Source organism: Panthera pardus, unplaced genomic scaffold, assembly GCF_024362965.1.
Source record: "Panthera pardus isolate Hobbes unplaced genomic scaffold, ASM2436296v1 HiC_scaffold_12, whole genome shotgun sequence".
Classification (NCBI taxonomy): domain Eukaryota; kingdom Metazoa; phylum Chordata; class Mammalia; order Carnivora; family Felidae; genus Panthera; species Panthera pardus.
Genome location: NW_026526677.1, coordinates 31,013,927 through 31,029,035, shown reverse-complemented (window position 1 = coordinate 31,029,035; position 15,109 = coordinate 31,013,927). Strand labels below are relative to the sequence as shown.

The 15,109-nt window shown below is 37.1% G+C and overlaps 1 protein-coding gene across 1 annotated transcript in view; it reads left to right on the top strand.

Moving 5' to 3' along the window:
- Positions 1-4,881, top strand: part of LOC109271052 (uncharacterized) — a 47,071-nt gene extending 42,190 nt beyond the window's left edge. Inside the window, exon 6 of the mRNA XM_053900616.1 lies at positions 3,563-4,881. The gene's annotated coding sequence lies outside the window, so the exon portion shown is untranslated. The remainder of the gene's footprint in view (positions 1-3,562) is intronic.
- The last annotated feature ends 10,228 nt before the right edge of the window (positions 4,882-15,109 follow it).

Here is a 15,109-nt window from a genome sequence, read left to right as displayed (position 1 = left end):
TCCCAGAGACAAAGATGTCTTAGATACAGAGACATTCCAGTGGAATATGTTATCAAAATGATTAAGTATATTTTTGTTTCAGACACCAAATTTCCTTCTTTCTGTTCATCTATTTATCCAGCATCTATCTGTGTTAGAATCAGTCACTCAATATTGAAACTATCCCTAATTTCAAAATAGACATACTTGGAAATAAATGTTTTTTGGGTCACTAGTGCCCAAACTAGTGACATAACCATAGTTTTTTTAGAGGTTGAGTCATTTGAATGTGACATTGTTGAATCTGAACGATATGATGAATATACCATATAAAAAAGTTAGGAATGAAAATCTAGTTTTTGATACTGTATATATTATAAAAGTTTTTTTTTATTTAGCTTTATCATTTTAATAATACCTTTAAGATCCACCCTGGTTGACTTTACTCATAGTTTGTGCTGAAGACTAAAACCAGTTTGTGTGTATGCAGAGAGCATACATCTCTGTTGGGTATGGTGAAATAAAAGATATGTTCATCATAAAAATTAGACTCATAGAAGATCTGCCATTGATGCTAGTGAAATTATCAAGATTAACTGTCAATGCTCATTGCTTTTGCTATGTTGAACTCCTTAATTTTTTTGAATGGATTCAAACCAGGAATTGGCATAATCATTCATACGATCTCAACCTTAACATTAAATTCTATGCTGTATGGGGTAGAACAGTAATGAAAAGCTTAGGATCAAGGGATAAGAGATTTAGGCCCTGTTGAGCTACCAAGTGACTTATAATGCAACTTTGGGAAAGGTGTCTTTCCCAAAGGTGTGGGAGCAATACAGCTTCAAAGAGTGCACTTGCTTTTCTAGTAAAAAGCAGGATCAATCTTCTTTACCTATAAAAATCGATCTTTAAGATTCCTCCCAATATTAATGTTCCAGACTGAATAATTATGACCCAATCAAAAGTGCCTTAAAATGTTTAAATAACCCAACCTCTAAAAAAATATGGTTAGGTTACTCCTTTATAGCAACCTATAAACATTTACTTCTAAGTACAGTGGATCCTCACTGTTTAAAGATTCTGTATTTGTGAATTTGCCTACTCACTAAAATTTATTTGTAATCCCCAAAATCTAATATTCACATTGCTTTTATGGGCATTCATGGATATGAACATTGAGGTAAAAAATTGGAGTCATACAATGTATATGTTTGCAGTTGAGACCAAATAAAGTTCAGGCAAATTTCTTCATTCTTGTTTCAGTTCTCACACTATAAATAAGTGCTTTTTGAAGTCCAGTTGGTGCCATGTTATTTGCATTTTTCTACTTTTTGCTGGTGATTTTGTTATTTAAAATGGCCTTCAGTGGTGTATACACACACACACACACACACACACACACACACACACATGTACGCGCACAGTGGAATATTATTCAGCCATAAAAAAGAATGAAATCTTGTCATTTGCAATGGTGTGGATGGAGCTACAGAATATATAGCTAAGTGAAATAAGTCAGTCAGAGAAAGTCAAATGCCATATGAGTTCATTCACATATGGAATTTAAGAAACAAAACAAATGAACATGTAGGGTGGGGAAAGTGTAGGAAAACTAAGAAACAGACTCTTCACAATAGAGAACAAACTGATGGTTGCTGGAGGGGAGGTACTTGGGGTGTGGGGTGGATGGATAAAATAGGTGATGGGGATTAGAGAGGTCACTTGTGATGAGCACAAAGTTTAGTATGTAAGTATTGAATCACTAAACCTTATACCTGAAAGTAATATTACACTGTATGTTAGTTACTATTTAAATGAAAACTTGGAAGAAAAATAAAATAAAATAAAATAAAATAAAATAAAATAAAATACTCCCCAAAGTAGTGCTGATGTTCCTAAGTCCAAGAAGGCATGCGACTCAGGCATGAGTTATAGTGCTGTTGGCCATGAGTTCGATGTTGATAAATCAAAAATATGTATTAAATAAGGTGGCTTTAAACAGACATGAACATAAAACAAGGGTATACGTTGACTGGTTGATGAAAAAGTTGTGACCAGGGAATCGTAGGAACCTAAAAACCAAGTATTTCCCCTAGGAGCTTACAAAAATATCTTTTTTCTAAGAATTATCTCTCTAAATAAATCCTTTAGTAAATGTATAATAGAATTTTATTTTTATACAATGTTTTGGGTGCTCACCACAGTATTCAATGTGACAGTTATAATGTAACATATAGCTAAATATTTAGGATTTTATCTTTTTTTGTCTGTTAATAATGCTCTTGCTATTTCTAAGTTTCATTTTCAAGATTAGTCCCACTTGAGTTGTACCTGAATGGTCCAAGGTTTCATTTGATGTTGTAACTCCTCAAAAACATTATTTTACAGGGTCCCTCCCTTCCTATCACTCAGTAATACACTTACCTTCTTCGAGTTCACGTTCAGCCTCCTCAATATTCTATCTCTGGGAATGTAACAACATCATTTCAACAGAAGCATATCTGAACATCTTAATACACGGCAGAACATACTTAGTGAATGGGATACAGGTGTGAGAGCAATACAGCTTCAAAGAGTGCACTTGCTTTTCTAGTAAAAAAAATTCCTTTTTGAAACCCTGTGATCTGAACCATCTGCAGATAATTTGATAAACAGAGGAAGGGTGAAAACAAAAGGTTGTGTTAACAACAGATTGTTGAATTACTAATTTTGAATTCTGCAAATACTGAAACTCATTTCACTCCAATACAGGCAATGAGTTTTATAATAGTTTGAACTGCTAGTTAAATAGGAAGAAATAAGCTCTATTTAACATAGAGCCATCCCTGTGTGGTAGAACAATGTACTGAGATATTAATTTGCATTTTATTCTCACTGCTGTAAATAATTCACACCTCTTTGTTTAAAGAAGGTCGATTTTTTTTTGGCTTTGCTTTCCCAAGAAATGGGGGAAAAACACAAACATACCCCCCAAAAATCATTTCCAAACAGGACTTTTTTTTTTCCAAAAGTCTAGGCTCATAAGAGAATATGGAACTAGGTTATCTGAGGAGAGATATTTCAGGGACGGGAAAGGTAATGGATTATGCTTGGAGTAGAAAGGTTTTGAGAGAGTTTTTCCAGAGAATGGGGAGTAGATATTTAAAGAGTCCAGAAGCATTGGAGAATGATTGCTGCTCCAGATTCTATAATTGGAGAGATGCAGGTCTCCGAAGAGAATGGCCGCAAGGTGTATCTGAGGATTCAGCAACTAGACACGGCAGTTCTCAATCTGGGCAAAGAACCAAGCACCTCTTTGTTGGAGGCAGAGAAAGTGCATGCACCAGTGATGACCAGTATGTACTGTAGACCAGGCCATTCTACAAGTATCATGATTCTTGTGTGACCCTAGGCTCCCCACAAAAACACGAATTTCGGTTTTTTAACCAGGTAGGCAAGAGTCATGGGCAAACTGATGTGTTTTTTTTAATATATAGAAAAATAAGATAATGTTTCTTGCACTGGGCTACACTCAAAACTGTTACCCATAGATTACCTAATGTAATCTTCCTAACCTGCAGTATTGAAACCCATTTTACAGATGAGAAAAGTGATGTGTAGAAAAGTCAAGCCAGAGAACCAGGAGGTAACAGAGCTGGGATTTGAACCCAAGAAGCCTGGCCAAGAACTCTGTGCCCCTGAATACTCTGCTTTTCTGCTGATCCTGTCATGTGAGTGTCAGGCCACTTAACTCTTTTTAAAAGTGGTCTGCTATAAATAATTATCGAGCACGTGTTTTATCTCCTCTCAGCTCCCTGAGGCCTGGCATGCTTCTTATGCTTTATGTTTCTTACAGTGCCTTACACTGGCCCTGGAAAAAACATGACACCCTTACATGAATATGTAGAAATCAAACTTACTCAAAAAACAGATATGAATGTACATGTGTACACATACATGTATATACATAGTCTTCAAAACATAGATGGTCAGGATTGATCAGATGCAGTGCAATAAACAGCTATGTAAAATGTCTCAAGCCATGTTAATCGCATGAATTAAATGTATTAAAATACATGTCCACTAGAGAATGCATTGATATTTTTCATTATCTGTTTTACTTCATGGCATCAGAGTATAGAATAAAAATGGTAATTAGATGCATCTTTTAAAGCAGCTTCTAAACTATATCTCTGAAAAAAATTTTTTAATAAATTTTTTTTAATGTTTATTCACTTTTGAGAGACAGAGAGAGACAGAGCATGAGCAGGGGAGGGTGAGAGAGAGAGGGAAACACAGAATCCGAAGCAGGCTCCAGGCTCCGAGCTGTCAGCACAGAGCCCAACACGGGGCTCAAACACACAAACCGTGAGATCATGACCTGAGCTGAAGTCAGACACTTAACCGACTGAGCCACCCAGATGCCCCTGAAATTTATTTCGAATGGCATTTCAGAACTATTTTGAGTAAGAAATATATGATTTCTAAAGAGTGTGCTGTGGTTAATAGGATGGATTCTGTTTGCACACTCAACTCCCCCTTCAGACCTCAAGAACTTATGCCCCAGATGCTGCAGGCTGCCAGCTGCCAGTCCTCAAAGCTAAGCTCTCACCAGACATTACCCTCAACTGGGGAGAGCTGCCTCAAGCAATGTTGTTCCTTCCTATATTTCCCCAGAGGGACCCTGCACCCTATCACTGGTCAATGTAGGAATATAATGGTAAGGCCCTCCTTGCAACAGCTTGGGACCACTTTGGCAGGCCATTACCATTCCAGAGCTCCCTGGAGGAGCCAGCTGTGGCCTTCCTTGAAACTCTATCAACTCAGCCAACTTCTACCCTCTGCCCAGTCCCGCTTTCTTTCCTTTCCTTCTGCGGGTATGCATCCTGAGAGCCCTCCAAATAAACTTCCTCATGCTAATCTTTGTGTCAGTGTCCGCTTCTTATGGAAATCAAGCTGGGACACCTCATGCATCCAAACAGATGTTGCATGCTAAACTGACATCAGCCTTGTTCCTTTGGAGGCACGTTCAATACATTTTCTTCCAGCTAAGGATGTATGTAATCTAACCTAATGGAAGCAGATAAGCCATGACTCAAAAGAGTCAAGAAGCATATCTGGTCCAGCATGATGCCCAACATTAAAAGAAGAACCCCTTCTAAGCAATTATTAGATCCTCATATGATAGTGTTCATTGATTGCAACTGTGGCTGCTAACACTGAGTGCTTATTAGGTGGCAGGCACTGTGGTGACTGCTTTGCATAGGTTATTTCATTTAGGCCTTATAACAACCCTCTAAGATAGACACTATTATCAACTCATTTTACTGTAAGGCTTACAGTAGTTAAAGAACTTTCTCAAGGTTACATGGTGACATGGCTTTCTCTGCAACCTTAAGAGGCTGCTAGATTCCCTCACCTAAATACATAATGACAAAGAGCTGTAAAGAATTCAGTAATGCATTTAAATTACTTTCTATTTTATTCACTGTAAAACAGCACCTGGACTCATTTGAAATATAGTAGTATATAAGCACTATTTTTATTCAGCCTGCAGAAAATTTTTGGAATACATATGCATTTGAAAACCTCTACAATAGCAAAACACAGGAAAAAAAGTGGGAGGGACATTCAAAACTGGCAAATGCTATCAACTTTGAGAAGCAGTAACCGAAGGGACAAAGTAGAAAATTTTAGTAAGACTTGGTGCCGATTTAACATTTACTATCATTATTGTTTCCTGAGAGCCATCTTGGGGAAAGAAGGTAAGCACTCCAGATCTTGAGATTTTCATTATTCTTTTCAATTTTCAGAGAAGTGGACTAAAGGGGTAAGTAGGAATGCAGGAAAAACAGTCAAGGCAAATTCTTAAGAATAAGTGCCACACTGGATGATGAGTGAGCAGGAGCAAGAAATGCCAGCAGGGACATGATTTTCCAAAGCTACATTTTGAATTGAGTGAATTAACTGAAGGCTTAGTGTATTCTACCAGAAAAACAGGATACTCCTCCAACCAAGTGAAATAAACCATAGTAATGGATATTTGACAACATCTCAGAAGAGAGGGCAAATCCTAAGGGTTTTAATTTTTTTGTCAAAGCAAACTGCCATGTCAGGAGCTGATGAACTCTTCTCCTTCTCTTGCCTCTGCCCCTACTTTAGGCAAAAAAAAAAAAAAAAAAAAAAAAAAAAAAAAAAAAGACATAAAAGAAAAGAGAGAGACAAAAAGTGAGGAGAGGAAAAGAGAAAGAATCATAAAGCCCACAAAAGGCAGGCAGGCAAGTTTAGAACACTGCTTGGAATCTATAGATTTCAACAAACTTCAGATATTGATCTTTTCACAGAAAATAATGCAAATTTTATCAATTTTGACAAAACAAATATACTAATATAAGGAACTATAAGAATATAATACATAAGAATGTGTGGGAAAATGGAGGCAGAAATGCAAATCTAAATCTTTCCTATTTTTCACAGCAGGAAGGCATTCAATACCATTTCATCTTGAACTCTAGAGTTCAAAACAGTGACTGGCACGTATTATTTCACAATATGTTTTTACCTGCCTTTAGGACAATTTATTAGAAAATAGTATGCATTTGGGGAAGAAATAGTTATTGGATGCTCAGCTCATTTATATTTACTTTCATTTGTTATAATAATTTAATATATTTAATTTAAAATAGAATGCATTTCAGGATGCTGTTTTATGAAAATTGTTTCCATTCATCTATTTACCCACCTAATCTTCTATCTATCCACCTACTTATTTGTCTACTTATCTGCAGACCAAAGAAATATCAGCTATTATGTTCACTGAATGGAGATGGTGGTTATCTTGTTAATAAGATTATTTTTCTTTCCTGTATCACTTAAGCTTTTTAAAAATGATAATGTATCATTTTTTATAAAAATAGTAAAGCTTTTCTTGTATGGAAATTTTTTTAGTATTATTTTTAATATGAAATTTATTGTCAAATTGGTTACCATATAACACCCAGTGCTCATCCCAAAAGGTGCCCTCCTCAATACCCATCACCCACCCACTCCTCCCTCCCACCCCCCATCAACCCTCAGTTTGTTCTCAGTTTTTAAGAGTCTCTTATGCTTTGGCTGTCTCCCTCTCAAACCTCTTTTTTTTTTTCTTCCCCTCCCCATGGACTTCAGTTAAGTTTCTCAGGATCCACATAAGAGTGAAAACATATGGTATCTGTCTTTCTCTGTATGACTTATTTCACTTAGCATAACACTCTCCAGTTCATCCACGTTGCTACAAAAGGCCATATTTCATTCTTTCTCATTGTTGTATGGAAATTTAAAAACAAGACCACCCAAATGAGAAAAGCAATGTCTGCTTATTCAAACCTCTTGATAGTAAGAGTGTTGGCCACCAATCACGTGCATTTTGACAGTTACTCAAAGGCAGGCAGAAGGACAGGAAAGCTTTGTAGTGAAAAGAAGGGAAGGCTTCTTTTCAGTCAGGTGTGCCCTGACGGGGGGCTGTTGGCTTGAGGAAGCTGGAGGTGGGTATTCTATGTGATTGGTTAGGGGTACACATTTGGCTTTCTCTGGTCGGTCCTAAGTTGGAAGCAGAGACGAAAATTAGGAAAGTTGTCAATTATTAATCAAGTACTTAGCCATTTGGGAGCTGATTGTTCCATGAGTTATTGTTTGGCATCCCGGGCAGATTGCTAGGGATGGTGGTCTGACTTCCTACAAGTCTGCCTTGTGTATAGTAGGCTGGCTTCTGGGGCTGATCACTATAGATAATGGTTCAGTTGCTGTATATTATGAATCAGAGTTATATATATATATTTTACATATCTGGCCATTGTCCATTTGTATGTTTTTTCTCCCACTTAAAACAAACAGATAAATAACAACATTAAGTCAAATTATGTGAACAATTCTTAAACTGTTCTTTGGACTTTATTGAGGGACTTTGGAGAATGAAACAGTAATGGGAGTACCAACTAGTCCCAGCTCATGGTTTTCTTTTCCATTTTATCATTATGTCTCTTTCTAAGCCTTTGGGTTCTTCCTAAAACTTTGATTAAGGAAATATTCTTGGATTGCAAATTTGGATAACATTCGATTAGATGTCCTATTTATCTGAGCTATTCCCAGGAAATATTGACATAAGTTGTGACATAATATGCAACACAGCATAGTGAGAGTGAATTATTGTGTGACTTGGAGAATTGACTAAAGCCTGTTTTCCTCATCTCTCAAATGGGAAAGATTTATTTTTATAAATAATAAATAATGTCAAAAAATTGTATCTTAAGTATACTAACGGGCTAATGTCAGGAGAAATTTAAGCTGTTTAACCTAAAAGACACTATGCAAGAAAATGCTTATATTTTTAATTTAATGTATTTGATGTTGTTTTTCTATTTGTAATTGGAATGATTATGTTGCTATACAAAATATAAGTGATGTGATCTTGGTGCTCTGATTATGTCTATACTCAGTTTATATTGCATTGGAATTAAAATGATGAGACTATTCCTATTTCTGATTAAAAAGCATGAATTAAAATAGCTTGGATTCTTAACAAAACTGGGTGCTGATCTTGTCAGTAGATAGTTTGTCTTTAGATTGACTGACTTTCCCTATTTTCTTTCACTGTGGTTATCAGTTAGAGCCCATACTACAATGCATCGTCAGTCTGAGAACATGGTTTCTTTCTTGGCTTAATGCTTCCAAACCTGGAAATAGATTCAAATCATCTTTTGTTTGTTTGTTTTAAATATGATCATGCCTGGGGCACCTGGGTGGCTCAGTTGGTTAAGCATCCAACTTTGGCTCAGGTCATGATCTCATGGTTGAAGAGTTTGAGCCCCGCATCGGGCTCTGTGATGACTGCTTAGAGCCTGGAGCCTGCTTTGGATTCTGTGTCTCCCTCAGAGCCTGGAGCCTGCTTTGGATTCTGTGTCTCCCTCTCTCTCTTCCCCTCCCCTCCTCACACTCTGTCTCTGTCTCTCTCTCTCTCTCAGAAATAATAAAATAAACATTAAATTTTTTTTAAAAATGACCATGGCTGATTATGAATGATTTTATTTTGTTACACAATTATTTATTCTAAATACTATGAAGTGTATATGAATTTTATGTAATGAAATAGCATCAAAGAAAAAAGAGAAAACGTCACCACTTTGAGTTTTATGACACAGATATCTTGTATCTAGATGGCTACTCTATTCAAAGTAGACACTTATTATACATACAATGACAGTTCCCCTTTCTCCTGGGAAAGGAAAGTGGAAGAGAGCTGGGCTGAAGCAAATTGCCACAGAATAGTCTTGAGAAAACAGAGATGCAAACAAGCGCTCAGAGCATGCAAAGTTATCCAGGAAGCAAAATACCACATCCAAAATCACTTGATTTTGTCTCTCAAAAGCTAATTCAAATATTGTCCTTTTTGTGCATTTTTTTTACTGTGGTCATTTTGTAATGACTATATGACAAAATTATCTGATTGTTATCAATAAAGGGAAAATTCATTCTCCATCTATGTGTTTTGCTTATTGGGAACCCCATTAGCCACAGATATTTGACTGGATAACAAAGTTTCATATATTGACAGCCTACTGGCTGCTTTCTTCTATTATTAGCCAACGCAGCACATCCCTTAGCATGTAGGTGCTTCCTTTGTAAGTATATCCAGCTGCTGAGTGCACTGAAATGGGCTGAATTAATCAAGTGTGACTGATTGCCTTAATTGATGGGGGAGACGCAGTAACCTTTTTCTCAGAGCAACGACATCATGTAATTACAGAGGAAACAGTATAGCTTTTTCTAGTTGGACTAGACACCTCTAATGACTTTAGCCAAGCAAAGGGTATTATTATCTCCCATTTTAGAGGTTTAAAAAACTGAGACTAATATCAGTTAAGTAGGTAACAATCCTAAGGTCATAGAAAAAAAAATGAGCAAATTCAGAATTCAGGTCTGTTTAACCCTAACCTCCATGTATTAAGCAGCACAACCAGAATCTCACAGATTGGGTTACAGTATATGTATGTCCAAATAATATATTTCTAGCTAGTCTCAACTCACATTTCTGGGGCTGCATACAAATGCTTCACTTGTCCTGGGTCTTTACTCTCTTGGGATCGTAATATTTGACTAGTACTTCTAGCTTTTCAGAAAACTTCCCTATGGGATGAGTTATAAAAGGATACCTCGGGGTGTTCAGTCGGTTGAGTGTCTGACTCTTGATTTCGGCTCAAGTCATGATCAGGTCATGATCCCTTGCCAGGCTGTCGTGGAGTCTGCTTAAGATTCTCTCTCTCCCTCTTCCTCTGCCCCTTCCCCACTTGTGCATGCAAGTTCTCTCTGTCTCTCTCTCTCTCAAAAACAAACAAACAAAAAAAAAAAAACCTCACACAATTACCTTAAAAATCACCTCTTTTTTCTTGACCAGGTGCCCAAGACAAAACTGGGAACTGTGCTTTCATTTTCTCTCAATTTGTGGCAGGTATCCTCCCAATCCAGGATAGCCTTCAGAAAGTTATAGGCTATCACTCTTCTTCATGAGTATTGATTTTCCTAAGAGGAAGCCTACTGGGGCTTTCACATAACTGGCACCCTCATTGACCTGCTTCCTCCCCCAAATACTTATTTCTTAGAGTTCTCAAAGGAACATGCAGAAGCAGCCCACATGGGAGACCGCAGCTACAGGTAAAAGGAAATTTTCATCTGTTTCATTTGGCAATCGTTTACTATCCAAATGTTTCACTTAAACTCCATTCCTCTCTCCCCCAGTTAAGTCTTATGACTACCTAATGCTTGTCTTCACATGGACAATTCTGAGAGGTAGAAGCTTCCTTGCCTGAATCATTTCCTGCCTCTGGACCTTAGATTTCCCATCTGTAAAATTAGGAGGCTTGACCTTCTATTATCTATAGACTCCCTCTGTTTCATAATTCCAAGAATTTCTTCCTATGAAAGAGAACAATCGAGAAAAGTAATTCACATTTTCTACTTTCAAGGAACATAGAAAAAATATAAATCATGATTTTTAAATATAAAATTACATACACACACACTTTTACTTTTCAGGCTTTACCTTAAAATAGAAAGTTAGTTTTATTTCAGAGAGTAGTGGCACCATGTGGAGAAATGAGGAGGGAGTTTTGATCTTAAAGACTTGGTTTGATATCCAGATGTGATATTTACTCTCCCTGCAACACTGGCCATATTACTTCACCTGCCTTACTTTACATGTCTGTCAAATAGGACAAATGATACCAAGCTTATAGGATCTTATGAAGATTCACAAGATAATATATATAAAGCATCTAGTAGAGGACATGATTGATATTAACACAGATTCTAATGTTAAAATTAATATGAATATTACTTAGAGTTTATGAAAACTCTGAATACCATAATACTTTTTTTTTTCTAAGACCACATAGCATACAGTTGGGCAAATGCTTGCATTGCATTATTAGCAAGATCATTTTAGGCTGCACAATGGATGGAGAGAGAAAGCTGACCTCCCTAAAAAGCTTTTCCATATCTTTCCCTTCATGTCCATCCTTACATTCAGAAAAAGGAAATGAAAGTGTTGGAGTGTCAAAGAGAAAATAATATATTTTTCTCTTTGTGACTTTACATATGCAGCATTCTTTCACAATTAAAGAGTCAGCATTTCAATATATGTGTTTGATTTCTAATGATCTCATGGCAGAAATAGTGGTATTTGTTCATGAAGAAAAATGTTTACTCTATAAAGATTATGCTCATCCCTCCAGATCACAGTTTTATATTAAATCTTTATAGCTTTAAATAAAATAAGATTATAATGGCCAGGTCTACATTAAAAAATCTATTTCCTTGATGATTTTCTTTTTTTTTTTTTTTTTTTTTTTTTTAATATATGAAATTTACTGTCAAATTGGTTTCCATACAACACCCAGTGCTCATCCCAAAAGGTGCCCTCCTCAATACCCATCACCCACCCTGCCCTCCCTCCCACCCTGCCCTCCCTCCCCCCCCCCCCCATCAACCCTCAGTTTGTTCTCAGTTTTTAACAGTCTCTAATGCTTTGGCTCTCTCCCACTCTAACCTCTTTTTTTTTTTTTTTTTTTTTTTTTTTCCTTCCCCTCCCCCATGGGTTTCTGTTATGTTTCTCAGGATCCACATAAGAGTGAAACCATATGGTATCTGTCTTTCTCTGTATGGCTTATTTCACTTAGCATCACACTCTCCAGTTCCATCCATGTTGCTACAAAAGGCCATATTTCATTTTTTCTCATTGCCACGTAGTATTCCATTGTGTATATAAACCACAATTTCTTTATCCATTCATCAGTTGATGGACATTTAGGCTCTTTCCATAATTTGGCTATTGTTGAGAGTGCCGCTATAAACATTGGGGTACAGGTGCCCCTATGCATCAGTACTCCTGTATCCCTTGGATAAATTCCTAGCAGTGCTATTGCTGGGTCATAGGGTAGGTCTATTTTTAATTTTCTGAGGAACCTCCACACTGCTTTCCAGAGCGGCTGCACCAATTTGCATTCCCACCAACAGTGCAAGAGGGTTCCTGTTTCTCCACATCCTCTCCAGCATCTATAGTCTCCTGATTTCTTCATTTTGGCCACTCTGACTGGCGTGAGGTGGTATCTGAGTGTGGTTTTGATTTGTATTTCCCTGATAAGGAGCGACGTTGAACATCTTTTCATGTGCCTGTTGGCCATCCGGATGTCTTCTTTAGAGAAGTGTCTATTCATGTTTTCTGCCCATTTCTTCACTGGGTTATTTGTTTTTCGGGTGTGGAGTTTGATGAGCTCTTTATAGATTTTGGATACTAGCCCTTTGTCCAATGTGTCATTTGCAAATATCTTTTCCCATTCCGTTGGTTGCCTTTTAGTTTTGTTGGTTGTTTCCTTTGCTGTGCAGAAGCTTTTTATCTTCATAAGGTCCCAGTAATTCACTTTTGCTTTTAATTCCCTTGCCTTTGGGGATGTGCCGAGTAAGAGATTGCTACGGCTGAGGTCAGAGAGGTCTTTTCCTGCTTTCTCCTCTAAGGTTTTGATGGTTTCCTGTCTCACATTCAGGTCCTTTATCCATTTTGAGTTTATTTTTGTGAATGGTGTGAGAAAGTGGTCTAGTTTCAACCTTCTGCATGTTGCTGTCCAGTTCTCCCAGCACCATTTGTTAAAGAGACTGTCTTTTTTCCATTGGATGTTCTTTCCTGCTTTGTCAAAGATGAGTTGGCCATACGTTTGTGGGTCTAGTTCTGGGGTTTCTATTCTATTCCATTGGTCTATGTGTCTGTTTTTATGCCAATACCATGCTGTCTTGATGATGACAGCTTTGTAGTAGAGGCTAAAGTCTGGGATTGTGATGCCTCCTGCTTTGGTCTTCTTCTTCAAAATTACTTTGGCTATTCGGGGCCTTTTGTGGTTCCATATGAATTTTAGGATTGCTTGTTCTAGTTTCGAGAAGAATGCTGGTGCAATTTTGATTGGGATTGCATTGAATGTGTAGATAGCTTTGGGTAGTATTGACATTTTGACAATATTTATTCTTCCAATCCATGAGCAGGGAATGTCTTTCCATTTCTTTATATCTTCTTCAATTACCTGCATAAGCTTTCTATAGTTTTCAGCATACAGATCTTTTACATCTTTGGTTAGATTTATTCCTAGGTATTTTATGCTTCTTGGTGCAATTGTGAATGGGATCAGTTTCTTCATTTGTCTTTCTGTTGCTTCATTGTTAGTGTATAAGAATGCAACTGATTTCTGCACATTGATTTTGTATCCTGCAACTTTGCTGAATTCCTGTATCAGTTCTAGCAGACTTTTGGTGGAGTCTATCGGATTTTCCATGTATAATATCATGTCATCTGCAAAAAGCGAAAGCTTGACTTCATCTTTGCCAATTTTGATGCCTTTGATTTCCTTTTGTTGTCTGATTGCTGATGCTAGAACTTCCAGCACTATATTAAAGAGCAGCGGTGACAGTGGGCATCCCTGTCGTGTTCCTGATCTCAGGGAAAAAGCTCTCAGTTTTTCCCCGTTGAGGATGATGTTAGCTGTGGGCTTTTCATAAATGGCCTTTATGATCTTTAAGTATGTTCCTTCTATCCCGACTTTCTCAAGGGTTTTTATTAAGAAAGGGTGCTGGATTTTGTCAAAGGCCTTTTCTGCATCGATTGACAGGATCATATGGTTCTTCTCTTTTTTTTTGTTAATGTGATGTATCACGTTGATCGATTTGCGAATGTTGAACCAGCCCTGCATCCCAGGAATGAATCCCACTTGATCATGGTGAATAATTCTTTTTATATGCTGTTGAATTCGATTTGCTAGTATCTTATTAAGAATTTTTGCATCCATATTCATCAGGGATATTGGCCTGTAGTTCTCTTTTTTTACTGGGTCTCTGTCTGGTTTAGGAATCAAAGTAATACTGGCTTCATAGAATGAGTCTGGAAGTTTTCCTTCCCTTTCTATTTCTTGGAATAGCTTGAGAAGGATAGGTATTATCTCTGCTTTAAATGTCTGGTAGAACTCCCCTGGGAAGCCATCTGGTCCTGGACTCTTATTTGTTGGGAGACTTTTGATAACCGATTCAATTTCTTCGCTGGTTATGGGTCTGTTCAAGCTTTCTATTTCCTCCTGATTGAGTTTTGGAAGAGTGTGGGTGTTTAGAAATTTGTCCATTTCTTCCAGGTTGTCCAATTTGCTGGCATATAATTTTTCATAGTATTCCCTGATAATTGTTTGTATCTCTGAGGGATTGGTTGTAATCATTCCATTTTCATTCATGATTTTATCTATTTGGGTCATCTCCCTTTTCTTTTTGAGAAGCCTGGCTAGAGGTTTGTCAATTTTGTTTATTTTTTCAAAAAACCAACTCTTGGTTTCGTTGATCTGCTCTACAGTTTTTTTAGATTCTATATTGTTTATTTCTGCTCTGATCTTTATTATTTCTCTTCTTCTGCTGGGTTTAGGCTGCCTTTGCTGTTCTGCTTCTATTTCCTTTAGGTGTGCTGTTAGATTTTGTATTTGGGATTTTTCTTGTTTCTTGAGATAGGCCTGGATTGCAATGTATTTTCCTCTCAGGACTGCCTTCGCTGCATCCCAAAGCGTTTGGATTGTTGTATTTTCATTTTCGTTTGTTT